We start from the raw sequence: 27,850 nt of genomic DNA, 5'->3' as shown, positions 1-27,850 counted from the left end.
ATATTTCAGAAACTATGCCACACACACATATTTGTATGTTATGTCTTTATCTCTCCATTTCTACCTACCTAACAATGTATAAGAATAAATACAACACCTGTTTCAAACCCTTCTCCTGTTGAGGTACACATATAAAGAAATTAAGAGCAAAGGAAAAAGAAAATAAAAGAACACTGAGTTTTTAGTATGTACCAGACACTATCCCAGACACTTTAAATTCCTTTAGTTTTCCATTTAATTTTCCTCAAATAGCTCTGCTGTTACTCCCTTTAGCAGATAAGAAAGCTGAGGCCCAGAAGTAAAATTCCAAAGTCACATAGCTGGTAAAGTGGTTTCTTCATTCAACAGGTAGATGGACGAAGATTTTAATTTCTCATTTAACCACACTGCTGCCAAACTAAAAAAGCAAAACATGTCTTTAATATACATTAAATAGAAATAAACCAAACTTTCTGTGTTGCAGTTTTGTCCTTTGTGATTTTTTTTTTTTTTTTTTAAGAAGAAAGCAACAGGGGCACCTGGGTGCCTCAGTGGTTTAAGCCTCTGCCTTCGGCGCAGGTTGTGATCTCAGGGTCCTGGGATCGAGCCCCACGTCGGGCTCTCTGCTCAGCAGGGAGCCTGCTTCCCCCTCTCTCTCTGCCTGCCTCTCTGCCTACTTGTGATCTCTCTCTGTCTATCAAATAAATAAATAGAAATCTATATAAAAAAAAAAAAAGAAAAGAAAGCAACAATGCTGTCCATGTATGCAAATCCTAAAAGCTGGAGTTCCCAGGGCATCTTCTCCCTAGAAAAGATCCCCTCTATTCCACAACTTTAAATACCATCTGTGTACCTCCTCTTAAAACTCTGAGTTCCAGCACTGCCTAACTGTCTGCCATCTGACAGGTCCACTGGATGACTGGCAAATAGAACAAAATCAACACTGTCAAAATAAACTCTCAATTTCCCTTCTCACTGACCTCCAATCTCCTTTAAGGGCCTTACCATTCAATGGTCTGCTCAAGCCAAAAGCCTGGGTACTATCTCTACATTCCTTCTCCCTCACTTCCTATTAGGTCCCACTGGTTCTACATACAGACTAGATCTCAGATCCATCTTCTCTCCCACCACTCTAGATCAAGTGGCCATCATGGTTCACCTGGACTACTATAATGATTTCTCTTGCTTGCCTATTTTCTCTTTTGCAGTCAAAGAGCCTTTTTACTTTGGTTAGCAAAACTGTAATATGGAACTTCAGAATCTTTTAATGGTTTTCATCATAGCCTCTTAAACTCTAGATAACACAATCTCTCTCTACCTCTCAAACTCCATTCCACTCTCCCCGTTGGACATCTCCAGGCATTCTTTCAACTCCTCATACACCAACTGTTCACACTGCAGGGTGTTTGCTCTTCCTATAAGCTCCTGGCAGGGATAACCCCTTTCCTTCTCAGCTTCAAGGTCATCTTTCCTGACAACCCTTTTCTCACATGTAGGAGTAACTCTGTCTTCCCATAACTCTCTGTCACTTCACCTTTTTCATTTTTTCCATAGACAGTACTGATTACAGTTGGGAAATATCTATTTTTCTGTTTCTATCTGTTCTCTACCAGATCATGATCTCTAGGTGGACAAGAATGTCTGTTCTGTTCACTGATATATAGTCAGTACCTACTAAAATGCCTGGCATATGTCAGTGACTCCAAGTTTTCTTGAATGAGCAAGATATCTGTATTAGGCTAAAAAGACTTTAATTTTTATAAAACTAATTTAAATTGTTTTAAGCTACAAGTTTAAAAACCTATCATTGTCTCTCTTAAAAGTATATAAGTACAGTTCACAGATAAATGTGCTTGACTTTTGAAGACCTGTAATAAGCCTTGAAATGGTGAATCCTGTGTCACATTCTTTTTTTTTTTTTTTTTAAGATTTTATTTGTTTATTTGACAGACAGAGATTACAAGTAGGCAGAGAGGGGCAGGCAGAGAGAGAGGAGGAAGCAGGCTCTCCGTGGAGCAGGGAGCCCAGTGTGGGGCTGGATCCCAGGACCCTGGGATCATGACCTGAGCTGAAGTCAGATGCTTAACCAACCAAGTCACCCAGGCATCCCTAAACAAATTTATTTTATAAATAAGAAAAATGACCTAATTTGGTGGGGTCCATGGGTCCAATCAGTTCTATTCTGTGTTAATTATAAAATACATCCACAAATTCTTTGATTCTCTTCCCTGCACGGGTAGAGTTTTAATTGTGAGTTAAATTTGGTGATGTGTTTCTAAGGAACAGAATGTAGTGTTAATGACTATGTATGACCATATCATAAAAGGCATTGTAGCTTCCTCCTTGCTCTCTTAGATCACTCACTCTAAAGGAAGTGGCCCTCCACATCATGAGAACACTCAAGGTGCCATAAGGAGGGGTCTATGTCAACAGAAATGGTTTACACCAAAAGCCAGGAAGAAACAGGCCTTCTGTCAAAAGCCATGTGAGTGAACCATTTTGGAAGTACCCTCCCTCTGATGGCCAGTCAAGCCTTCAAGTAGCCCCAGCCAACATCTTCATGGCTACACATCATGAGAGATTCTTAAGAGATAATAAATTTTTAAGTTCCTAAATTTTAGGGTAATTTATATCACAACCAATAGGTTAGTAATATGCATTCATTCATTCAATAAATATTGATCTGTCCCTGATTATGTTCCAGTCACGAGGCCCCAAAGATAAAGGGGAAATATAAGACACTAAAATTAAATAGGACAGAAATTAAGTAGTCTGGCAATACAGTAAAAGTGTTCTAAAAAGGTAAATACAAGGCCCTACCAGAATACCTGGCACAAGTATCAGATTTCAAAAGAAGAGAGAAGCAGCAGGAAGAAAGAATGGATGTGGTGTATATACATACATGTAAGGGGTGAGGAAAGCATAAAGACTAAGTATGAAGGGACTAGAGATATAAGCACCAGCTGGGTAAAGAAACATGTTATAGGACATACTCTGAGCTTCACCCATAGGCAACAGGGAGACACTGAGAATTTCAAAACCCAGAGTAAGAAAATCAAATTTGCATTCTATAAAGAGGACTCTTGCACTGTGGAAAAGAGCTCAAATGGAGCTTTCTCTAATCCAGACAGTTAAGAGGAAAAGTGCAGGGACACCTGGGTGGCTCAGTGGGTTAAGCATCTGCCTTCGGCTCAGGTCATAATCCCAGGGTCCTGGGATTGAGTCTGCAGTGGGCTCCCTGCTGCTTCTCCTTCTCCCACTCTCCCTGCCTGTGTTCCCTCTCTCTCTGTGTCTGTCAAATAAATAAACAAATATCTTAAAAAAAAAAAAAAAAAAAAAAAAAGGAGGAAAAGTGCAGCCATTCAGTGTAGACAGGATGATGGCCTAAAATGTTAACAGCAAGAAGAACAGAGTAGTACGTAAAATCAAAATCAATAAATATTAAGGTTTAAAAACAGGATTTTGTGATTATATTTGAAATTAAATGCCATCAATATCTCAAAGCTGGGGGAAAAAAGGAAAATTACAGTAATAGAAAAATATTTAGAATGAAAATCTTAAATGGTATATGTCACATAGCTTCTAAATTTAAAAAATCACCAGCACATTCTGAAAATGGAAAATGAATTTTAAAATTACCACTATACTAAAAAAGGGGTGGGGAGACTATCCAGTCAGTATGATAAAAACATAGGGGTTTTGCATCATTCTAATTCACCTAATCTAAAAGCATAATATTCATTTATAACTGATAAGCCTAACTCTTTGTATATTTCTAACATTTTTTTTATTGATGGTATCAAGCATAGTTCTGTTTTTTTTTTTTCCCTTTTAAGATAAAACGGCTAGGAGAACACTGTATTACCTCTCCCTGAGTATGAGTCAGTATGTCAGAACACAATTCACTGTTCTTATTTGGCTCAAGAATTCTGTTTTGTTTTTCTAAGGCTGGACTCAAACTCTTCAGGACTTCAAAGCCTATAAATTTTCAGCATAAGAAATGGCTCTAAGTTGTAATGTAAGAAAGAGACGATCTTTAAACATTTGTCTATCCCTAGCACTGTTCTACTGTATCCAGACCATAGTAAAATTTAAAAAAATATTTACTGAATGGATTTGCCCTAAACTGTATACACCAGCACTCTGTTCATATATACCCCAGTACCAGAATATTTACTAATGAAACAATGTCTAGGATTTATTTATGCACAGAGAGAATAAAAGCATGGGGATATAGATGAAGCAAGGCCATTAAACAACTTTTAATAATTAGGAGACTTATCAGAAAAAAGTGAAAGTAAACAACTAAGTTATAGAGGGGCATCTATACTGGTCAGTGGTGTAGAATTATTTCATTTATAGCAAACTGTAAAAAGGTTAAATTATATTTTCTTCAAGAGGTCTGCCTTTAATTTATAACCCCGTATTTTTGTTACAAAATATTTTTACTTCATAAATCCCAAAAGACTAACTTAAGAACTATAGTTAAAATACAGATGAAGAGGGGCGCCTGGGTGGCTCAGTGGGTTAAAGCCTTCAGCTCAGGTCATGATCCCAGGGTCCTGGGATCGAGCCCCGCATCGGGCTCTCTGCCGAGCAGGGAGCCTGCTTCCCCCCCCACCCCCGCTGTCTGCCTCTCTGCCTACTCATGATCTCTGTCAAATAAATAAATAAAATCTTTAAAAAATAATAATAATAATACAGGGGAAGAGGCTATAATCCTCCTCTTAAAAAAGTGATAAAAACAAAAATTTGTATATCAACAAAGAATAACATCTGATGTTCTAATTTTCTAATGTTTGCTATAGTCTGAAAGGAGACAAAATTAAGTTAGAAATCTGTAACATTAAAAAAAGCCTTAAAAACATAGTCATTCAGATCTGGCTTAATAATTAAGAGTCTGCCATTACTAGCTCCTTAGTGAAAATGCTCCTCACAAAATACAAATTATTTTCTTTTATGAAATTTCTGAAAGAGTTTCATTAAGTAGATTACTTCTGGAACTAAAATAAAGTGACGTTTAACAGGAAATCAAAGCGTCACTTACTAGATTAGATAAATAATTGGTCTTTCCAATTCTTTTTCTTCTGTGAGTAAGTACAAACAACATTCCCTTTCTGTCTTTATGTTTTCCCCTATAATTTCCAAAGAAAATGTAGTATCAATTAAATAACCCCAAATCCACTTGCTTTAATATTAATTTTCCTGGTGTACTAACTCTCACAGGATTCATTATAAAGTTGATACTTGCAGTTCTTGTATACTGTCAACTAAATGAAACTATTAAAAGCAAATCTTAAAGATACATATTAGAAACATTTTTAAAGGTACACATTAAGAATGATAAACCAGATAATCAAAAAGAAAACTTTAATACAGCAATAAAAACAATATGCTGGTATAAGGATAGACATACAGTGCAAGGGAATAGAATACAGAATCCAGAAATAAACTCTCACATATATGCCCAGTTGATTTCCAACAAGGGCCAAGACCGAAAGGACTTTTTTTTTTTTAAGATTTTATTTAATTATTTGACAGACATTACAAGTAGGCAGAGAGGCAGTCAGAGAGAGAAGGAAGCAGGCTCCCTGCTAAGCAGAGAGCCCCATGTGGGGCTCGATCTCAGGACCCTGGGATCATGACCTGAGCCGAAGGCAGCGGCTTTAACCCACTGAGCCACCCAGGCACCCCCCGAAAGGACTTCTCTAAATAAAACTTAAAAAAAAAAAAATGGTGCTGGTAGAACTGGAAATCCATATGAAGTTGGACCCGTACTGCATATCACACACAAAAATGAACCTAAAATGGATCACAGATCTAATTTAAAAATTAAAACTGTAAAACTCTCAGGAAAAAAAATAATAATAAGAGCAATTCTACATGACCTTGGACTTGGCAACAGTTTCTTAAATATGACACCAAAACCACATGGCATTTAAAAAAAAAAAAAGGATAAACTGGAGTTCATCAAAATTAAAACTTTTTTTGCATCAAAGCATACTATCATCAGTGAAAGACAACCCACAGAAAGGAGAAAATATTTGCAAATCATATCTCTGAGAAGGGGTAATATCCAGGATACATAAAGAGGCTCAGGGCACCTGGGTGGCTCAGTGGGTTAAAGCCTCTGCCTTCGGCTCAGGTCATGATCCCAGGGTCCTGGGATCGAGCCCCACATGGGGCTCTCTGCTTAGCAGGGAGCCTGCTTCCTTCTCTCTCTGACTGCCTCTCTGCCTACTTGTAATGTCTGTCAAATAAATAAATAAAATCTTAAAAAAAAAAAATCCTCCTACAATTAAGCATCAAAAAGACAGCCCAATTAAAAAATGGGCAGGGGTGCCTGGGTAGCTCAGTCAGTTAAGCATCTGACTTTTAATTTTAATTTTAGAGGTTGAGCCCCACAAGAGGCTCTCTGCTGAGCATGGAGCCTTAAGATTCTCTCTCCCTCTCCCCCCATCTCACCTTTCTGTAAGTAAATAAACAAATAAATCTTTTTTTTAAATGGGCAGGAAAAAAACCCTGAACATTTCACTAAAGAAGATATATAAGTCAATAAACACATGAAAAAATAGTCAATATCATTAATTATCAAGAAAATGCACATTAAAAACCACAAAAAGACACTACTTCACATCCACTAGGATGGCAATTATCAAAAAATGGAAAATAACAAGTGTTGGTAAGGATGTGGAGAAACTGGAATCCTTGTACAGAGTAAGAATGTAAAATGGCTCAGCCACTATGGAAAACAGTGTGGCAGCTCCTCAAAGTTTATTATGGTAACCACATGACCCACCAATCCAACTCCTAGCTATACACCCAAAAGAATTAAAAATGGGGACTTATAAAGATACTTGTAAGCCAATGCTCACAGCAGCAGTTTTCACAATAGCAAAAGTAAAATAATCAACCCATGAACGGATAAACAAAATGTGGTATATACATAAAATGGATTCTCATTCAGCCAAAGAAAGAAACAAAGTTCTGATATGTGCTACAAAACAGATTGAACCTTGAAAACTCTTAAACGAAATAAGTCAGACACAAAAGGAAGGACAAATATTACATGACCGCACTCACATGAAATATCTAGAATAAGGACATTCATAGAAAGTAGAACAGATATTACCAGGGGCCAGGAAAAAGGAGAATGAGGAATTGCTGCCTAATGGACAGTGTATTTCTGCTTGGGATGATGGAACAATTTCACGCAAACAGATGGTGATACTGGTTACATGACATTTGGAATACACATAATGCCATTGAATTATACACTTATTAAGGATTGTTAAATACTTAAAATGGTTAAAATGGTAAATTGTAGGTTATATCTATTTTACTGCAAGTCTTAAATAATAAAGGAGGAACAATCTTAATTGTGCACACATACCTGTATACACAAAACACCACAATGTGTCTTACTGCTTTTGGCAAGCAGCACAAAACCAATCACTTACCATGCTGTTTTCTACTTGGAAATGTTACTATTTCCCAAAAACTAATATAGAACCTCTAATTCATAATAAATTTAATCCTGAAATTACATTTGATGTTCCTAATCTACAAAAGTAGAGTCTTATCATATATTTAGAAGAAAGATGTTAATTGTAAAAAGATCTGTTTTATCACCATGCAGGATAGCTAGCTATGAGAAAACCAACTTTTTTTGTGGATAAACTCTAATTTTAGAAGAGGGATTGAACAACATCATAAACGAAACCAAACACAAAGATACAAAAACGACAAGTCAAGAAATGTAAAATACAAGCAAAAAATACATCTAGCCCACCAAGGCAAGTTCAAAACAAATGGCCACAGGAAAAACCGTGACTACAAACCTATGCAGCAACATTCCTCTGTGACTGTGCCAGTCCTCTTCATCTACTTCTTGCCAACAAGTACTCTGTCCTGCCACGATCGCTACCAGTACTATTCTCAGTGAAAAGAAAAAGAAACCAGATGTGGACTTTACTTATTCAAATGATGAATAATCATTAAGAATTCACTGGTTTCCCCTCCTGCCTCTGTTACAATATTTTTCAAAAGAATATTGACACTCTCAGCATATGGTTTACTGGTAAGTGATTGGTCAGCTTCTACTCAAAGAGGAGGGAAAGCTATTCTAAAACTCTAATGTTATACTTCAACTGAGTTTTGATGCATTAGGAATGCTGCTTCAAACAGAACACAGGCACATAAAATAAAATGAAGAAATCCCAGAGCCTTGTGATGTCTAGTCATTCTTTCAAATTAATCATGGACTCCTGATGAACTGAAAATGAATACACCAAATAAAACAATTTTCACAAAGGCTATCAAATGCAAGCAGTATTATTTCAGTTTAAAAGAACTGTAGTACAAGGAAAATTCCATTAAGCAAATTAGAATTTTTGAGTGTTTTCTGTTATGTTTAGATGCTGGCTAGCAAACGTCTCTAAGTTATCTCAGGCTCATTGATAAGAGATGTTTGTAGCTTCTACTCTAATAACAAGTATATATGTATATAATAAAGTGTTCATTTTGACCTGAAATAAGAGATACAACTTTTAAGGCATCCATCAACAGACTGCTTTTTAGTTCTTTTCACTGAAGCACACAGCATTAGTCTCTAACCTACTATCTTTCTTGCCTTTTTTCTATGTACTTCAGATATATCGAGATGGTGGAGTTGCAGAGCCTGAAGAAGGTTAGGTCTGGTTTTAGTTTTATGGATGTTTGAAATTTTCTGTAATAAAAAGTTAAAATAATTAAAATGGCACCCTCTATATATGAAATAGCAGATTCCTATGGTTCAAGTTTTAAAATGTAAAATTGCAGGTCAGTGAAAAAGCATAGAGAATTATCCCTATTTCTCTGGTATACATAACTACCTCATTGCTTCACTGTTAAAATTCATTCCAAATTCATTATGTCTTCTAACTACAACTCAAAATGCCAAGGCTACAGAATGCATTAATAAATTCAACTACATAAAAATTTTTTTAAATTTTTGCATGGCAAAAAATACTGTAAGCAAAGTCAAAAGACAAATAAGCACACTGGGAGAAAATAACTTCAGATAGCTATTATAAATAAAGAACTAATATTCCTAATATACAAAGACCTTAGTAATTTTAGGAAAAAAAGACCCAAATCCTTTAAGAAAAATGGAAAAAAGACATGTAAAGCTATCCACATCTATATATATGGCTCTTATATATCTGAAAGCTATAAACTTGACACATAAGGAATATGCACATTAAAACTACACTGAGGGGCGCCTGGGTGGCTCAGTGGGTTAAGCCGCTGCCTTCGGCTCAGGTCATGATCTCAGGGTTCTGGGATCGAGTCCCGCAACGGGCTCTCTGCTCGGCAGGGAGCCTGCTTCCCTCTCTCTCTCTGCCTGCCTCTCCATCTACTTGTGATTTCTCTCTGTCAAATAAATAAATAAAATCTTTTAAAAAATAAATAAATTAAATAAATAAATAAATAAATAAATAAAACTACACTGAGAGGGGCACCTGGGTGGCTCAGTGGGTTAAGCCTCTGCCTTCAGCTCAGGTCATGGTCTCAGGGTACTGGGATCGAGCCCTGCATCGGGCTCTTTACTCAGCAGGGAGCCTGCTTCCCTTCCTCTCTCTCTCTGCCTGTCTCTATGCCTACTTGTGATCTCTGTCTGTCAAATAAATAAATAAAATCTTTAAAAAAAAAAAAAACTACACTGAGATACTACTTCTTTGCCCTTTGGATTGAAAAAAATTAAAAGCTTGACAATACGCTCTCTTTGTAAGGCTGTGGAAAACAGGCACTCTCATATATTGCTGGTGGGAATGCAAAACAGTTCAACTCCAACAGAAGGGGATGTAGCAAAACTACACATCCATTTACACTTTAAGCCAGTAACCCCACAACTGTATTTTATCCTGAAGATCCACCTCCGGCAGTAAAAAAGACATGCATAAGCTTATTTATTGCAGCACTCCAAAAATACAAAATTACTAGAAAACACTTGGAGAGCCCAGGGAAGACAGGACAGAAGACAGGACAAACAAACTTGCATACATACACATGAAGAATGTTATCCGCTTACTGATGCCAAAGGAAAATCTAAAAGATAAACACAAAGCCAATGAAGTTAATTATCTACAAGGATGGGGTGCTGTTTTGGGTTTTATAGTGGCACAGATGAAGCAATTCTGAAACCATTTTAGATGATGCTCATTTAAGGCAAATGAGTAAAAATGCTGATATTGTTAGGCACCCATGTTCTCACTACAGAAAAAGGGAAAACAGAGCAATCAGTATGAACTCCTATTTCTAAAATATGTATCCATGTTGAAGCATATATCCATGTTACATGAGCACGTGCATGCAAATGTGTATATACATGTATGTGCACATACATATAAACATACCTATGTTTTCTAGCTTGTCCCCTAATAGGGCCCAGAGGCAAGGATATGTAGCTGTGTCCGGATTTTGGCTTCTACTACCATTTCCCGTCCCTCACTAAAAGGGACCAGGGCTCCAAGGAGACTGATTCTTGGGCCAGAGAAAATACCAGAGGAGTCTTTTTAATAATGAAAATAATTAAGTACTTGAAAAGCAAAAAATAAAAATGATGGGAGCATGAAGGGGGACACAGGAGCCAGCATGGAGAAAGAGGATCCCACTGATGAAATGTGGACAATTTAAGAACCAAAATATTTAAGAACAGAAATGAATTATTAATCACTGGGTAACAAATAAGAATCCAGGAGTTCAATAATAAGTAAAACAATGCAGACAAATAAAAGGGCTTATTTCAATAGAATGCTGAGTAATCACTGGTATAAGGAGAGGGAGAACTGGAGTTGAAAAAAAATCATCATGTGACAACCAAAACCATAACAACCATAAGCAAGTTATCATTAGTGGATCCCTACACAAAGGGGACAAAACTTTGATGAGAAGTAGAATATTTTAATTGTCTTAAAGTACCTCCTCACAATCTGCTTATTATCTGTATGGGGGTATAGTAACTATATAGTGAAGAAATCAGGTTAATGAAACAGGTGGTCAAAATTTATACTACAGATGAGGAGCAGATATGATGGCCACTGCGTACCTCCAGATATGATGGCCTTAGAAAGACACACCCTTATGTAATATTTTGTCCAGGAATACATATCCTGAAACTTAGCAAGGGGAAACATCAGATAAACTGAAGATAAGGAAAATACTGTTAACAAGGAAAAAAGGGAAAGGGGGATGACTATATTCTTTGAAGATGCCAATGTAATAAAGGACAAAGAAAAGCTGAAGAACTGTTACAGGTTAAGAGATACTGAAGACATGACATCTAAATGCAATATGGGATCACAGACTAAATTCCATACTGGAGGGGAAGAAACTTTCTTATTATAAAAGACACTGATTTGATCAACTGATAAAATTAGAAAATGGTAGATCAGATCAAAGTAATATAAGGGCGCCTGGGTGGCTCAGTCAGTTGAGTGACCAATTCTTGATCTCAGTTTAGGTCTTGATCTCAGGGTCATGAGTTCAAGACCTATGTTGGCCTCCATGGTAGGCATGGAGCCTACTTTACAAAAAAAAAAAAAAGTAGTGTGGGGATGCTTAATTTACCGAAGATTTTAAGACTGCTCTGTAGGAGGGCAGTTCGGTGGCTCAGTTGGTTAGTGGTGTGCCTTCAGCTCATGTCATGATCCCAGGGTCAAGTCATGCATAAGGCTCCCTGCTCAGTGGGGAGTCGTTTTCTCTCTCTCCCTGTACCCTTCCCCCCTGCTTATGCCCATGCTCTTTCTCTCTCAAATAAATTAAATTAAAAGAGTGGTCAAGAGATAATCCTTGAGAAACCCACCCTAAGGTATTTAGGACTAAAGGGGTATAATATGTTCAACGTTACTTTTGCATGACTCAATAAGAATACATATATGCATGTGTGTGTATTTATAGATAAACACACAGAAACATTCATTCACAAAGTGAGTAATAAAACATTTGGGACAAAAGGTAACAGGTAAATCTGGACAGAGGACATATGGATGGTCTTTATAGTATTGTTATAAATTCTCTGCAAGTTTGAAATTCTTTCCAAAAATCATTAAGTTCAAAAATTTAATACATTATTTTTCTCCCTGAATTCTGTTTTTTCATCTATAATTTCTACACAGCTAAATGGGATACAGAGTCGATCAGTCATCCAGCTAGACACCTGGCAGTTAACCTAGCCTACCCATAGGTTTCAATTCATTTTCTTCCTTTCCTTCAACTCCCATATGCAACTCCCATACCCTAAGAGTTATCTCTTATATTTGTCCTTTTTTCTCCAATCACACTGAATGGGTTCAGGAACTAATCATTTAGCATATCTCATCAGATTTACTACCATCTACTAATAATAACCCTTCCACCAGTCCTCACTCTAACACACTCTCCACTCTGCTACAGTGTCCATGCCCAAATGAAATCTGATCATGTCATTCTGTATTTCTCAATTGGTCCTGAATATAGGTAGGAAAGAACTTACTAGATTAACTTAAAAATCCCAACACTGAGAAAATGTATTACTTTGAATCTCCAGAAGCAAATAAGCAAAAATTACTGTCCAGAGGCTTAAAAGCTAGTATAACATGAAACAACTACAGGGCCTTCTTGGAACCAATCATAAAGTAACTGCTATTAAAAGCAGTATCTTCAGTGCTCTTACACAAATAACACAGGATAGGACCTCTAGAAAGAGAGGTCATTAAAAGTAAGGGATGAAAGAAAAATGTAGGGAGCAGAAGGGAAGTGTAGACTACTTAAAGGTAAGGTGAGGAAAAGTAGAGAAGAGAAAGAAAGGGAAAGGGAGGAAAAAAGTCTATTCTCTAGGATTTCACAGTAGAACAGTTTTGTCTGTCAGTAAAATGTCAACATTCTGAGAATTAACTAGCCATCTCTCAATTTTTCCTAACTGAAAAGCATTGAACATAATCAGAGAAGAGTTCATTATGAATATCTGACATTTTATCAGAAGTTACTTGAGATCAGTATTATTCATCATTAAAATATATTTTATGAGTAGTGAAAATATTTATAAGCAAACAAAGAATCATGTTTCTACTGCTTTCATTTTGTAGATTTCTTTTTTTAATTTTACAGTTCAAGGGTTCAAAACATATATTATATAAAACTGCATATATATTTTATAGGTACACTGCATACAAAATTTATAAAACTAAAACTGTTCCCACTTAGAGTACCTATACAATTATTCCAATACATATAGATACAGCCAAAATATAAAATCATAACTCCAAACTTTCCCTGGAAATTTGCAAGAAGCAGTACAATATATTAATACAACCACTGTACTTCCACACAAAACCTTGTAACATACAAATGCACATAACCTCCTTTGTTTTCCAATAGCTACTAAGCTGACCTGGGCTCCCTGTGCCTGCCTACAGTCAGTGAAGAAAATTCAAAGACTTCATTCGTTCAGCCACTCAGCCAATGCAGAGTGAACATCTAACCCTCTTAATACTGGGTAGTGATTCTGCAACCCCTTCCTTTCTCTTTTTTCACCCCTCCTTTCTTTATCAAATAAATTGCCTGCTGCTATCCTTTACTGCCATATGCGTTCCCTTTAACCTCTTTCTTTTCCCAGGTTCTGTTCCATTAACCTGAAAGAAACCTTCCTTATTCTCATTTGTCAACCTCAACCCAGTAATAACTATTTCCAGTCACTATTCAATTCCCCTACAAATTCTGTCATATATATCTCATGTGACTTCCTGCTCCTGTGACAGGAATATTTTTCAAATTCAGTGGGCAGGCACCAGGACAGAACAAATACAGAATGTGGACTGCTACAAGAAAACTGTTCTGGACTCTCTTCAAAAGGTCAATATCATTTAAAAAGGAAAAAAAAAAAAGAAGAAGAAATAAGGCAGGCAGGCAGGAAGGAAGGAAGAGAGGGAAGGAGGGAGAGAGAGGGAGGGAGGGAAAAAGGATAGAAAAACTAATCTAGGTTTTTAAAGAATAAAGAGATACAAGCAAATGTTATGTGTGGACCTTAACTAGATTGTTGTTTGAAAAAAAAAAAAAAACTATAAAAGAAATCTTGTCGGGGTGCGCCTGAGTGGCTTGGTAGGTTCATCATCTGTCTCAGGCTCAGACTGTGATCTCAGGGTCCTGGGATCAAGCCCTATGCGAGGTTCCCCACTCAGGGGGGAGCTTCTCCCTTTCCCACTCCCCCTGCTTGTGTTTCCTCTCTCACTGTGTCTCTCTCTGTCAAATAAATAAATAAAATCTTTAAAAAAATAAAAATAGGGGCTCCTGGGTGGCTCAATGGGTTAAAAGCCTCTGCTTTGGGCTGGGGTCATAGTCCCAGGGTTCTGGGATGGAGCCCCACGTCAGGCTCTCTGCTTGGCGGGGAGCCTCTGCTTCCCTTCTTCTCTCTCTGCCTGCCTCTCTGCCTACTTGTGATCTCTCTGTCAAATAAATAAATAACATCTTTAAAAAATAATAATAAAAAAATAAAAATAACATGACAGTTTATTAAAATACTGTTATTTTGTTTCCTATGATAATAGTATAAAGGTCATGTAGAGAAATGCCCTTATTTCTAGGAGGTGCGTGCTGAATCATTTTTGGGTTAAGTATTATGATGGCTGAAATTACTTTCAAATGGTTCAGCAATGCCACTCTCCTCCCTGAAATGTATATAAACACAAATAGGAATGTATGTGGCAACACACCGGTAATTATTGACACAAGGTTGAAAAGTATTTGGAAGTACAAGGTTGAAAAGTATTTGGATATACACTGTATTTTCACTAAACTTTTCTGGATGTTTAAAATTTTCAAAATGCAAACTTTGGTTTAAGTCAGGGCTCTGCACTCAGCAGGGAGTCTGCTTGGAATTCTCTCTCTCCCTCTCCTCCTCCTTCTATCCCTCCCCCTACTCATGCACACATACCCTCTCTCTCTCTCTAAAATAAATACTTTTAAAAAATAAAAGGAGAGGTATAAAACCACTGAGGAGTCTCCAATGGTTTCTAGATTTCTCTTATTTTTGAAAGAGCAAATATATGAAACTTCCCATTGGTCTACAAAACGCTAACTGATAAATCTTAGCACTCTGGTCAGGTTGTAAATACACAAAAGGATAACTCTTTCTTTTTCCTACATAAACAAATTTATTTTACATTACCAATACTGTTTAAAGTATTGGTCATGTTACCAAATATGAAAATTTGTGGTTATACACAGTCTGCATTAGAACATCTTACATCAAGACACACAAAAGGTCATGGAGCAAAGTATATTTCCATTATCTGTGAATTATCTGTATACACCTCATATATGTTCTCCTTTCTGCTAACTCTGTGATACTTTTTTATTCTTAAAAGGCCCTACTACTCTCAGAGGCCTAACTCTGTGGTAAATCATACAGAAAAAGTACAATAAACCTAAAGTAAAAAATATGGCTGACACCACCACACTTTTTTCTTTTTTTTTTTTATGGAATATACATCACAGAGGACACTGCTTAAATATTTTTAGGCCCTAGGGTGCCTAGCTGGCTCAGTCAGAAGAGCATGTGACTCTTGGTCTCAGAGTTTTGAGTTTGAGTCCCACACAGGGTACAGAGATTACTTAAATAATAAAATTTTTAAAAATACATTTTTAGGACCTATGCTTCTTCAAAATACTTCTTCAAAATAAGATATGGCTGATATATTCATTCATTTAATTCACAGACCATTTTCCACTATTAAGTTAGACTTCAACTGTATCCCAGACTCATAAACTATGAACCATAGAAAATAAAACTGCCAAAAAATCCCAATACCTACACAGATTAGAAAAAGCAAAGAGCTAATTCAAATCAATAAACTTAAAATATATTAGAACCTCAAAAATTTTCTCATGAATAATAGTTTGCTTTAGTTATTATACTAAAGAGATTTCTTCCTACACTAGCCCTTCTTTTTTTTTTTTTTTTAAAGATTCTATTTATTTATTTTAGAGAAAGAGTGAGTACAAGCATGAATGGGGTTTGGGGCAGATGGAAAGGGCGAGAGAGAGAATCTCAAGCAGACTCTATGCTGAGCACCTGACAGGCTCCATCTCATAACCCTGGGATCAGACCTGAGCTGAAATCAAGAGTCAGACGCTTAACCAAATGAGCCACTGTGGCGCTCCCACATGAGGCCTTCTTAAGAGAATTTGCCCTGCCCCCATTCACTGAAAAGCCAATTCTCTTATAAATGCATAACAGGGTCTTTCCAGCAATAGCTGACTGAACAGTGATGGACATCCTTCCTAACATGAAACAAATGGATTCTCTCTCCTAGCAAGTTAGAATTTAAATGTGGTAGCTGTGAAAATTAGTATGGGGGCCAACTTAACACCCACAACTGACCACTGTACACTAATTAAAAAAGCAAAGAAAAGCATTTGGTCTAGAGAAACAAAAATAATATAAGCAAGTCCAGAAAAAGAAATGAAGAATGAGTACAAAAACACTCAGTTCTGTACTTCCTGTACTTGGATTGTATAATTTTTAGTACCGGATAATTGTTTGCAAAATTATTGCCTTTAAAAAAAAAAAAAAAAAAAGGAAAAGGTTAAGGACATCTGTGTGGGTACAGAACTTTCAAAGGAAATAAATGAGTTAAAAGAAAAAACTAAAGATCAAAAATACAAATGGAATATAGCAAAGTCTGGGATTCAATTACTTTCAAATCAACAGATTCTTCCCCAAAATAAAATGTTAAACTTACAGAGGGGTCACCAGAGAAGAACGAACAAATCATTCTGCTCCAAGTATTTATTAGTAGATATTTTCTTGCTTTTCTCAAAAATATAATTAAATATTTGAAGCCCATATTTAATATAAAGAATGTTCACAGGCTACTATCTTCAAATATAAATTCAGATATAGTACAAACACTTCATATTCTTTTAGGGAAAAGAAGTGATATCATTCCTCATGGATAGGATAGGCAGGATAGCAGAGCAGGTGAATGCTTGAGCCCTAGAGCTAGACTCCTAGGTTCGATTGTGGTTCTAACATTACCTAATTCTGAAACTGTGGGCGAGTTACTTCTTATGCCTGCTTTTCTAACAGCATAAAAATCAGTATAATAATAGAATTAATCTCATGGGATTGTTATGAAGAATAAATGATGTAATATATGAAAAATCTAGGAAACAGTAAATGTATACCACAATTAATATTATCACTAAATATTATTCAAAGGAAAAGGGTGGATTTCATTTATCTATATTATACAAGTGAACTCCTTGAAAGCAGACATAAGACATGAAAAACATAAAACTGATCCCCAAAAAACAGGGGAGATAAAGATAAACCCACATAAAAAATTAATTTCTATCATATAGACTCTGTACCAATAAACCAAGAAGTATCCTCTCATGGGGAATAGCCTGCCTTCTCATAATATTTTGTAAAAGCTTTCCTTCAGCAACCACTGACCATGAAAAGAAGCCCTTATTCCTGAATGCCCACTTAGATATAGCTAAGCATCAGGATGATCTGTTAATGGAGGAAGGTAAAAATATTTTTAAAGATTTTTTTTTTAAATTTTAAAAGATTTTTAAACAACCAAGTCTTAGTTCTGATCTCAAAAAGTTTTGAGTTTTTAACCATGATTGGCTCTGAGATAACTTCAAAAATTCATTCTTACGGAGCTTTTTGAAACATTTCTTGGACGAGGCCATTACATAATGAAGAAAGAACTAGAGATACTGTAATGAGAAAAACAACTCTTCCATCATGAACGCAAGATAATGTGATTTGCTTCCTACAGGGTGCTCAGTAAGGCCAAAAAAGAAGAACCAAACTGAAAGGTCAAAAATTATGTCAACAGAAACCAGGAAGGAAAGGAGTAAAGGAGGAAGGGAGAGAGGGCAGACCATTATAAATTATATCAATTTTTTGCAGGTGGAAAGAACCAAGATAGCCTAATTTTTAAAGATCCAAAATAACATTTTTTTTTAAAGAAAAAAGAAAAAAAATTAGAAAGAATGTGTCCTTCCTTCCCTTTATGTTTTGAAATCATTCTTTAAAGGGGAACCCTCCTACACACTGGTGGGAATGCAAGCAGGTGCAGCCACTCTGGAAAACAGTATGGAGGTTCCTCAAAAAGCTGAAAATAGGGCCCCTGGGTGGCTCAGTGGGTTAAGCCGCTGCCTTCGGCCCAGGTCATGATCTCAGGGTCCTGGGATTGAGTCCCGCGTCGGGCTCTCTGCTCAGCAGGGAGCCTGCTTCCTCCTCTCTCTCTCTCTCTGCCTGCCTCTCTGCCTACTTGTGATCTCTCTCTGTCAAATAAATAAATAAAATCTTAAAAAAAAAAAAAAAGCTGAAAATAGAGCTACCCTACCCCCCAGCAATCATACTACTGGGCATTTACCCTAAAGATACAAATGTAGTGAGTGATCCAAAGGGGCACATGCACCCCAATGTTTATGGTAGCAATGTCCACAACAGCCAAACTATGGAAAGAGCCTAGATGACCATCAACAGATGACTGGATAAAGAAGATATCTATATCTATATCTATATCTATATCTATATCTATATACAGATATATAGATATAAATTTAAAAAATGGAATACTATGCAGCCATCAAACAAACCCACATAAAACCTTGCCATTTGCAATAACATGGATGGAGCTAGAGGGTATTATGCTAAGCAAAATAAGTCAATCAGAGAAAGACATTATCATATGATCTCACTAGTATGTGGAGTTTGAGAAACAAGACAGAGGATCATAAGAGAAGGGGCAGAAAAATGAAACAAGACGAAACCAGAGAGGGAGACAAACCATAAGAGATTCTTAATCTCACAAAACACACTGAGGGTCACTGGAAGGGAAGGGAAATGGGAGGGACAGGGTGGCTGGGTGATGGGACACTGGGGAGGGTATGTGATATGGTGAGTGCTGTGAATTGTGTAAGACTGATGATTCACAGACCTGTACCCCTAAAACAAATAATACATTGTATGTTCATTTAAAAAAATAATAGAAGAAACTGTGCAAGGTGTAGAGGGGTCGGGGGATAGCGGTAGATTGAGTCTATGTACTATGTACTATCTGCTCAATTACGCTATAAATCTAAAACTATATTAAAAAAGGAAAAAATAAATCATTCTATAACTCACATTCTACTACAGCATATGGACATATTCACAACAATCCTTCATTCCATCAAAAAATACTGAATCTTTACTTTCCAAATATGATTCTAGACTAGGCTTTTTTTTTTTAAAAGATTTTATTTATTATGTATTTGACAGAGAGAGACACTGGGAGAGGGAGCGTAAGCAGGGGGAGTGGGAGAGGAAGAAGCAGCAAGATGTGGGGCTCCATCCCAGGACCCTGGGATGGTGACCTGAGCCAAAGGTAGTCACGTTTAACCAACTGAGCCACCCAGGTGCCTCTAAGCTTTTTTTTTTTTTTTTTTTTTTTTTTTAAGATTTTATTTAAGGGGCGCCTGGGTGGCTCAGTGGGTTAAGCCGCTGCCTTCGGCTCAGGTCATGATCTCAGGGTCCTGGGATCGAGTCTCGCATCGGGCTCTCTGCTCAGCAGGGAGCCTGCCTCCTCCTCTCTCTGCCTGCCTCTCTGCCTACTTGTGATCTCTCTCTGTCAAATAAATAAATAAAATCTTTAAAAAAAAAAAAAAGATTTTATTTAATTATTTGAGAGATAGCACGTGCGTGCACGTGTGTTAAGAGTGGGGGATAGAGGGAACGAGAAATAGACTTCCCACTGAGCAGGGAGCCCAACGGGGCTGGACCCCAGGACCCTGAGATCATGACCTGAGCCAGAGGGAGAGTCTTAACTGACTTAATCCCCCCACATGCTCCTAGGCTAGGCTCTTTGAGGTTCCTCTACCACCACACAAAAGGAAGACAGTAAAACAGCTTGAGAGATTATGCTTTAGGTTTCCTCTCATTTCCTTTTCTCTTTCTATACCATTTGTTGTATAAAACTTCCAAATTACAAACTCTTAAGGAGAGCGGAGGCCTTCTTATTTTTCATTCACATAAAGCACCAAAAAAAAAAAAAAGTGCTCAGGCAAGGTAAAGTTGACCTCTTACCAAATTAGGAGCAAAACGTATGCGAACAGAAGACAGGAGATTTCCTCCGAAATTCCACATTTCCCTTAACTTAAGCATAGATCAGTCATCTCACAAGCAGGTTAATACACCAAATGGCAGCCTGTAGTAAACATCTTCAGAAAACTGAGACAAGGGGCAATCCAATCACAGCTAAGAAGACACATCCTTCACAAGACTGTGAAGGGTATAGGGATGCCTTCTCCCACTCCCTCCTCCCAGGACAAAACAGAACAAAAAACAGAAGGGGGTGGCTAGCAGTAAGAGTCTAAAAAGAAAACAAAAATGAAAAGTTGGGAAGCCTGGGTGGCTCAGTTGGTTGAGCCTTCAGCTTGGGTCATGATCCCAGTGTCCTGGGATCAAGTCCCACATCCGGCTCCTTGCTCAGCAGGGAGCCTGCTTCTCCCTCTGCCTCTGCCTGCCACTCTCTCTCTCCCTGACAAAAAAATAAACAAAATCTTTAAAAAAAAGAAAAAGAAAAAAAAGAAAGAAAGAAAGAAAGAAAAGTTGACCTCCCTGTGTTAGAGATATGTAACGCCAAAACAGCTCCTCAGACCTATAGTGAAAACAGCATACTTATTTCCTCCATTCCCTTCTTCCCCTTCCTAAGTCAATAATTTTAGCAGTGGCTCATCCTTTTATGCAAACTCTATTCTACTTTACAAAAATAAAGACAATAGGCTTGCTAATAAGTTGTGTAATCAATGAAACATTAAGTGCTATATACTATCATTAGCAGGACAGCATTCTATTTATATTTTAACATTCAAAAATTCAGAGGTAAAAGTGACTTAAGGCCATTGCTTGCAACAATGAATGGCAGCTAACATAAATTTAGCTTTTATTTACAATGTGCTAGGTATACTGCTGAGGACTTTGCAAGCATATCCTCCTTTAACCCTTATGATGCTTCTATTAAATACTATTAATAAACCCAGTTTACAGATGAGGAAATAAGAGAAATTAAGACACGTATATACGAGGGCAAAGAGATACAAGCAACGACATCATGATCTAAACTTAGAAATATGGGTAAGTTTGGCACCTTCACCAAAACAGCAATTTTCACTCATCCCTGCTTTTAAACTTTATACAATTTTTTAAAATCATAGTATCAATGAAGATCAATACATAATTTGTCCTCAAAACAAGAGCCAAATAAGGGATACTCAGGGTCAAAAATAACTCAAAGACAAAGTCAGAGAAACCTCTAGCTCTAGTCAATAACCAAAAGTCTGCTGGCAGGGGGGATCACAAAAGGGGATAAAGTGTGATGAAAATGATTTATACTTTTAAGTCCCAAACTTTAGGTATCATTTCTTGAAATAGAACTGAATTAAAACTTAAAATCCCGGGGCGCCTGAGTGGCTCAGCGGGTTAAAGCCTCTGCCTTTGGCCCAGGTCATGATCCCAGGACCCTGGGATCGAGCCCCACATCGGGCTCTCTGCTCAGTGCAGAGCCTGCTTCCCTTCCTCTCTCTGCCTGCCTCTCTGCTACTTATGTTCTCTGTCAAATAAATAAAATCTTTTAAAAAAATAAATAAATAAATAAATAAATAAAACTTAAAATCCCAATACCCTAATTAGTGCTATTTTACTTTTCAACTTGTATTTTTTTCTGATTATAAAAACTTTTAAAACTTTGTACTTTAAAAGCTTCACATTAAATATACCTGTACTTTTCATACTGTATTGAGTACCATTTCTTGAACTTTTTAAACTCTTTCAAAATATCTTTCTAGATAGAATGCATTCTATATAAACTTTCATTTCTGGGTGATATTTTCTTAAACCGTAAAATACTCAACACTATTTTCTTCAGAGAGTCTAAAGTCCCAATCTAGTCATAAATCTACTCCCAGAAATTTTCATAATAAAAAGAAGACAAATTATACACAAAACTCGCAGTTCAATATTCTGTTAACAAAGAAACCTAAGAGCGTAAGTTTAAAACTTCCTCTCTATCTCAGTGCACCTGGGTGGTTCAGTGGGTTAGGCCGCTGCCTTCAGCTCGGGTCATGATCTCGGGGTCCCAGGATCGAGTCCCGCGTCGGGCTCTCTGCTCAGCAGGGAGCCTGCTTCCTCCTCTCTCTCTGCCTGCCTTTCTCTGCCTACTTGTGATCTCTGTCTGTCAAATAAATAAATAAAATCTTTAAAAAAAAAAAAAAAAAAAAACCATCTGCCTTCAGTTCAGGTCATGATCCCAGGGTTGCAGGATCGAGCCCTATATCAAGGTTCCTGCTTAGTGTGGAGACAACTTCTGCCTCTTCCCTGGCCCACGCTCTCTAGTGCGTGCTTTCTCTCTTGAACAAATAAAATCTTTAAAAATAAATAAATAAAACTTCCTCTCTGTCATAATCAATGCAGCAGAGCTTTCTTTCTAAGAAAAAAAATTACCATTTGCTCAAAAATAAGAATGCATTTCCCAATCCACTGTACGTATCAAAAGAAGGTCTTCAATTTAAAATTCTGTATGGTCTCTGTTAAATCACACTCCGCTAACAAGTTAAAAACAGATATCACATAAAAATTCTATTGAATTCATACTCATTTTACTTTTGTACAGCATGAAATGACTTAAACTTCCAAACCTAGTGTGGATTAAAAATAATATACCATACTGCCTTCCAAAACAAAGATTACAAAAATGAACCCATAAGCATATTTTCCAAGTATGCCCCCATCAGTGTAAATATTAAGAACTACTAGCTGGTAGACAGTGCAGGCATGACTGGGCCACTACATTCTGTAGAAGTAATTATGATTGTAATTTCCCAATATGGTGTATTAAATATCCTCACAAATGTCTGACAATTTCTACCAATTTAAAATGTAACTTAGTTGTAAAAAGCCACTGTAGTAAAGCTGCTAAAATTAAAGTAATGTTACCAATGACCTCTTATTCTTCAATCTTTTTAGAGAAATAAGATTTGGCCTTTGGATATTTTATGAGAAATAACAGCTTAACAACTCAGCAAAGTGAAAAGTCAGGTACTGTGTGAGGATTTCTACAAAGGACCAAAAAATAACTGATTTAATGAACTGAAACAAAATAAACACCACTTTGCTTTAAAAAGGGGGGGGGGAATTGAAGATAAAAGTTATGTTTCTTCTTTTTTTTTTTGTAAGAGTAAGGAGGTACTTTCTTCTTACAAAGTCATGGCATACGAGTATTAACTTCTGTTTACAGTTGAAGACTAGGCATACCTAGCTAGCTCAGTTAGTGGAGCATGTGACTATTGATCTTGGGAGTCATGAGTTCGAGCCCCATAACGGGAGTACAGATTACTTTAAAAAAAAAAAAGTTGAAGACTTAAGCTTTCCGAATAATATCAAATAACTTATGTATTCTTCCACCTAGCATATTTTCTTCTTTCCTCATTTTTATGTACTATTGTAGGGAACTTCAGAGATGGTTCCCAATAACCCCACCTCTTAGTATACACAGCCTTGTATAGTCCTCTCTCCTGAGTATGGGCTAGACCCAATGACTCACTTTTGTTTTGTTTTGTTTTTTAAGAATTTTTTTTTAAAGATTTTATTTATTTATTTGAGAAAGAGCACATGGAGGCAGGGGGAGGAGTAGAGGGAGAGGGACAAAGCAAAATCTGTGCTGAGCACAGAACATGACACAGGGCTTGATTCCATGACCCAGAGATCATGATCTGGGCCAAAACCAAGAGTCAGGGGCTTAACTAACTGAGCCACCCAAGGGCCACAGTGACTCACTCTCAATGAAGAGAAAAGGGAATAATGGGTTACCATTTCCATGATTACATTACAAAACAAAAGGTTCATATGGAACCTTTATAAAGGAACATTAGTAGGTTATTGGCAAATAGCCAATATGAGGAACTGGGGCCCTCAACCCAACAATCACATGAGTGAATTAGAGACAGATCCTTCCCCAGAGCCCTGAGATGAAACCAAAACCCTGTGGACATGCTGAATGCAGCTCTGTGAGGGACCTGAACCAGAGGAATCAGCTTAGATTCTTAACAGACAAAAGCTATAACATAACATTTGTTGTCCTAAGTCACGAAGTTTAGGTGTAATTTGTTATATAGTGCTATGGGTTGAAATGCGTACCTCTGAAAATTCCTATGTTGAAGTCCTCATCCCCAGTACTTCAGAATGTGACCTTTTTTGGAGACAGGTTTTACAGAGGTAATCAAGTTAAACTGAGGTCATTAGGATGGGCCCTAATCCAACATGAACTGGTATCCTTATAAAAAGGGGAAATTTGGACACAGAGAAAGACACACAGAGAAGGATGATGATATAAAGTGAAGGAGAAAAGAAAGAGGCCTGGAATAGAGCCTTCCCTCAAGGACCTCAGAAGGAACCACTCTTGCTGCCACCTTGATTTCAGATTCTTGGCTTCCAGACCATAAGACTAAAAATAAGTTTCTGTTTAAGCCACCCAGTTAGTAGTAATTTGTTATAGCAGCTCCTACATATTAATACATATGGCCAGAGAGAACTAATACATATAATTGATTCAAAGCAACTTTTATTGGCAGTACCAAAATTAGCCTTTATGCAGAGCTCAAGTGGATGGCCAAAGCTTCCAAGTCTTAATTCTGAAAAAATATATTAACCGTATCAGAATAATCTTAGACCACAGAGTTTTTTTTAAAGTCAGCTGGGACTTCAGCAATCATATAATCTAATCCACTCATTTCAAAAATTGAGGATACTGATGTGGTAGGAGCTGTTTAGGACACTTAACATACAGTAATTCCACACAAGAAACTTGAGGTATCAACATTATCAATTCCAATATTAAGATGAAGAAACTGATGTCTAGAAGTTAAGGTCACACAATTGGTGACTGGCCTGGATTTAGTAAACTGAGGTACACAGAGTATAAAGAATTTAAGCAAAATCATAGTAGCTGAGGTTAGATTAAACCTAATGGTCCTTTCTCTTACTTTCAAATCTTTTTTTCAGGAAGTTAAGTAGAAAAGCTTTTCTTCTATTTGCTATATTCAATTTTATAACGTGGCTACCTTGGAAATATTTGTATGATCATCTATCCGCCCTTCTCTGACTACACAAACACCACTGCTCCTTCTCTCCCACTCCCTAAACCCTAAAACACTGCCTTTCAATCCCTGATGCTTTTCTCTCAGCTACGTTAATCACTGTTATATATTGGAAGTCAAGGTTTCACTTCTACACAGTTTGGGAAATATAACTTTAGGTTAATGTTTGATCCCAATTACAATATAAATACACCTGGAAGGGATAACATTCTATTATGAGTCATCTGCATTTTAGGAGGAATAAATCAGATCCTTTTTCAGAGAATAGGATTTGAAACAAATATGTCAAGAAAGTCATTGCCAAGTTTTAAAATGACCACGGTACATACAACATATTCTGGGGTACCCTACTTAAGAATCAAGAGTCTAAGACCTAGGCAATGGTTCCAGAGTACTCTTCCTGGGAGAGGGCCTTCCAGCATGTGGGCAAAACCTTCAATCAGGGCAAGATCTTCAAGTGAACATCTCTAGCCATTGCCTAGCTGCCTATACCTGCCCTTCAGTCATTAAAGGAAACTGAACACTGGGTGGGGGGGGAGAATCAGTCTGTTTTGGGAAATAATTAAGTGTCAGCCTTTCTTTGGAGTCTGAACTACAGGACAAAGAGTGAGGGAAGTGGTGACAACTTGTTTCCCATGACAAAGACGGGAAAATGAAGAAAGCCAGTTCTCCAAAGACAGTGAGACAGACACACAGGAGAGGCGCTCACTGACAGCATGAGGAAAACCTGACTGCATTTGGTTCCTGGGTTCTTCTTGTACATCTTTGCTGCATTTGCCTGTCCCTGGATCTTCTGGTGTCCCCTGGGATATACACCCAAACATCTGATAACTCCCCTTTTTTGCTTAATCTATTTGAACTGTAACAAGTGCAATCAATAGAGAACTAACATGGTCAAACAGGTACCCTCTCTAAAACTGAAGAATGTTACTGAAGGACTAACAACCTCATGCTTCTTAGTAACAATAAAGCCAAGTGAAAAACTAAAAAAAACTAAAGCAGTGGTACTCTCAAGTGCCTCACAACATAGCTCACCACTTAAACTAGTCATTCATAGGAATTACAACAGAACAGATAGTAACAGTTCCAAAGCCTACACTTACAGCTAGATTTTTCCAGGAAAAAAAAAATGTTTTAAACACCATGATTTTATTCTATGTAGGTACCTACAATAAAAATAATAATGTTTTAAAGCCAACATTGAAACTGAAGATTATTTGTTCTAACATATTGCTTTTTTTGGTGCAGAAAACTATAAGCCATTCAGGAAAGCAGGTGTGCCTAAGCTTACCCAGCCATTAGTGGTAAAGAAGGACTGAAACCCAGCTCTTCTGGGTCAGAGTTCAGTGGTCTTGCTACAGTGCAATGATGTGAGAAAGACTATCACGATTCTTGCTCCTGGCTCCTTGTTTGACAGATAAAACAATCATAAAACTGACCTGATTCTCTGTTCTGGGCTGGCATGAACCTGCGTAGAAACAGTAGGAGTGGCAGGCACTTTCTTCCTGAAGCAGACGTGGAGAAGTATTATACCTGTGATGAAAGGGAAAAGAAAACCCAGTTTACTTTCAGAGCATGTTTTGGCATAATAAGTCATTCTGTTTTCTACTGATTCCTTCTTTATCTTATTTGTTGGCAACAGTTTAACAGCAGAACACATGACAATGATTTATTTAAGATGGATAAAATCTGCTACCTAAAATCCATAAAGAATATTGAGTCATTTAAATTTGGTCTCTATAAACCATCTGGTTCGGCTTCTTTGCTTTACCGAGACCAGGAAAAGTTATGCAAAGAATCAATAACAACTCAAGTTACTTAGTGGCAGAGCCAGGTTCAGAATCTAATTCTTCCCATATCCAGCCCAGTATTCATTTGTATAACACAGATCACACTGTCTCTTTTTGGGAAACCAAATATGAGCAAAAAAAGCAAAAAATTCCTATTAGTTTTCTAGGTATATTTGTCATGTATCTAAAGGTAACTGTCATTTGTTTTAAATTAAAATCAGAAAACAATGCTTCCTCACTGAATGGTTATAACCCAACCTTGAGTTACTTAGCATGTCTTATACAGGATATTTAAATGTTTGTTTTATTTAGGACACGATGGTCCATCAGCAGAGCATGCAACACTTGATCTCGGAGTTGTGAGTTCAAGCCCCATCATGGTTTAAAAAAAAAAAAAAAGTTTTGAAAACAACGTTTATTTTATTTTCCATTCAGTATTTCAATATGAAAACACCAGTATATGAATATGAGATCTAGGTTCTGGTCTTGCCTAACTCTGTACTCAACAAGTTCTATGATCTTAATCAATTACTTCCTTGGTCCCAAAGTGCCTTTATTCAAAAATGAGGAGCCTGGAATAATTCCCATAAGCATTCTAACTCTAAAACAATATACCTGAAAACAGCTTCCTCTTTTAGCAACATTCTGTTTTTCTGATCAACTATTTGTTTATGTCATGTATTTGTTAATCTCTCTGATCATGCTATTAACAGTTAAAACATAATCAGAAATATTGCCTTCAAAGGGCACCTGGTTGGCTCAGTCAGTAAAGCATGTGACTTTTGATATCGGGTAGAGTTCAAGCCCCATAATGGGTGTAAAGATTACTTTTAAAAAATAGTTAAAAGAGAGTTCTACTTTATTTTTTGAAATATTTTATTTATTTATTTATTTATTTATTTCAGAAG

At 36.9% G+C, this 27,850-nt stretch overlaps 1 protein-coding gene across 5 annotated transcripts in view; it reads right to left on the bottom strand.

Annotated features, from left to right (window-relative positions):
- WDFY3 (WD repeat and FYVE domain containing 3) overlaps positions 1–27,850 on the bottom strand; it is a 276,729-nt gene that overhangs the window by 216,631 nt on the left and 32,248 nt on the right. For 3 of the 5 annotated variants that reach the window (XM_044224613.1, XM_044224614.1, XM_044224615.1), the window contains exon 1: positions 26,592–26,610. The gene's annotated coding sequence lies outside the window, so the exon portion shown is untranslated. Of the gene's footprint in view, positions 1–26,591; positions 26,693–27,850 lie in introns of those variants that run through there. The other 2 variants (XM_044224616.1, XM_044224612.1) reach the window with 2 other exon arrangements.

This window comes from Neovison vison, chromosome 11 (genome assembly GCF_020171115.1).
Source record: "Neovison vison isolate M4711 chromosome 11, ASM_NN_V1, whole genome shotgun sequence".
NCBI lineage: Eukaryota > Metazoa > Chordata > Mammalia > Carnivora > Mustelidae > Neogale > Neogale vison.
Note: the sequence above shows the minus strand (reverse complement) of the source record. Positions and strands in the feature narration are given on the sequence as shown.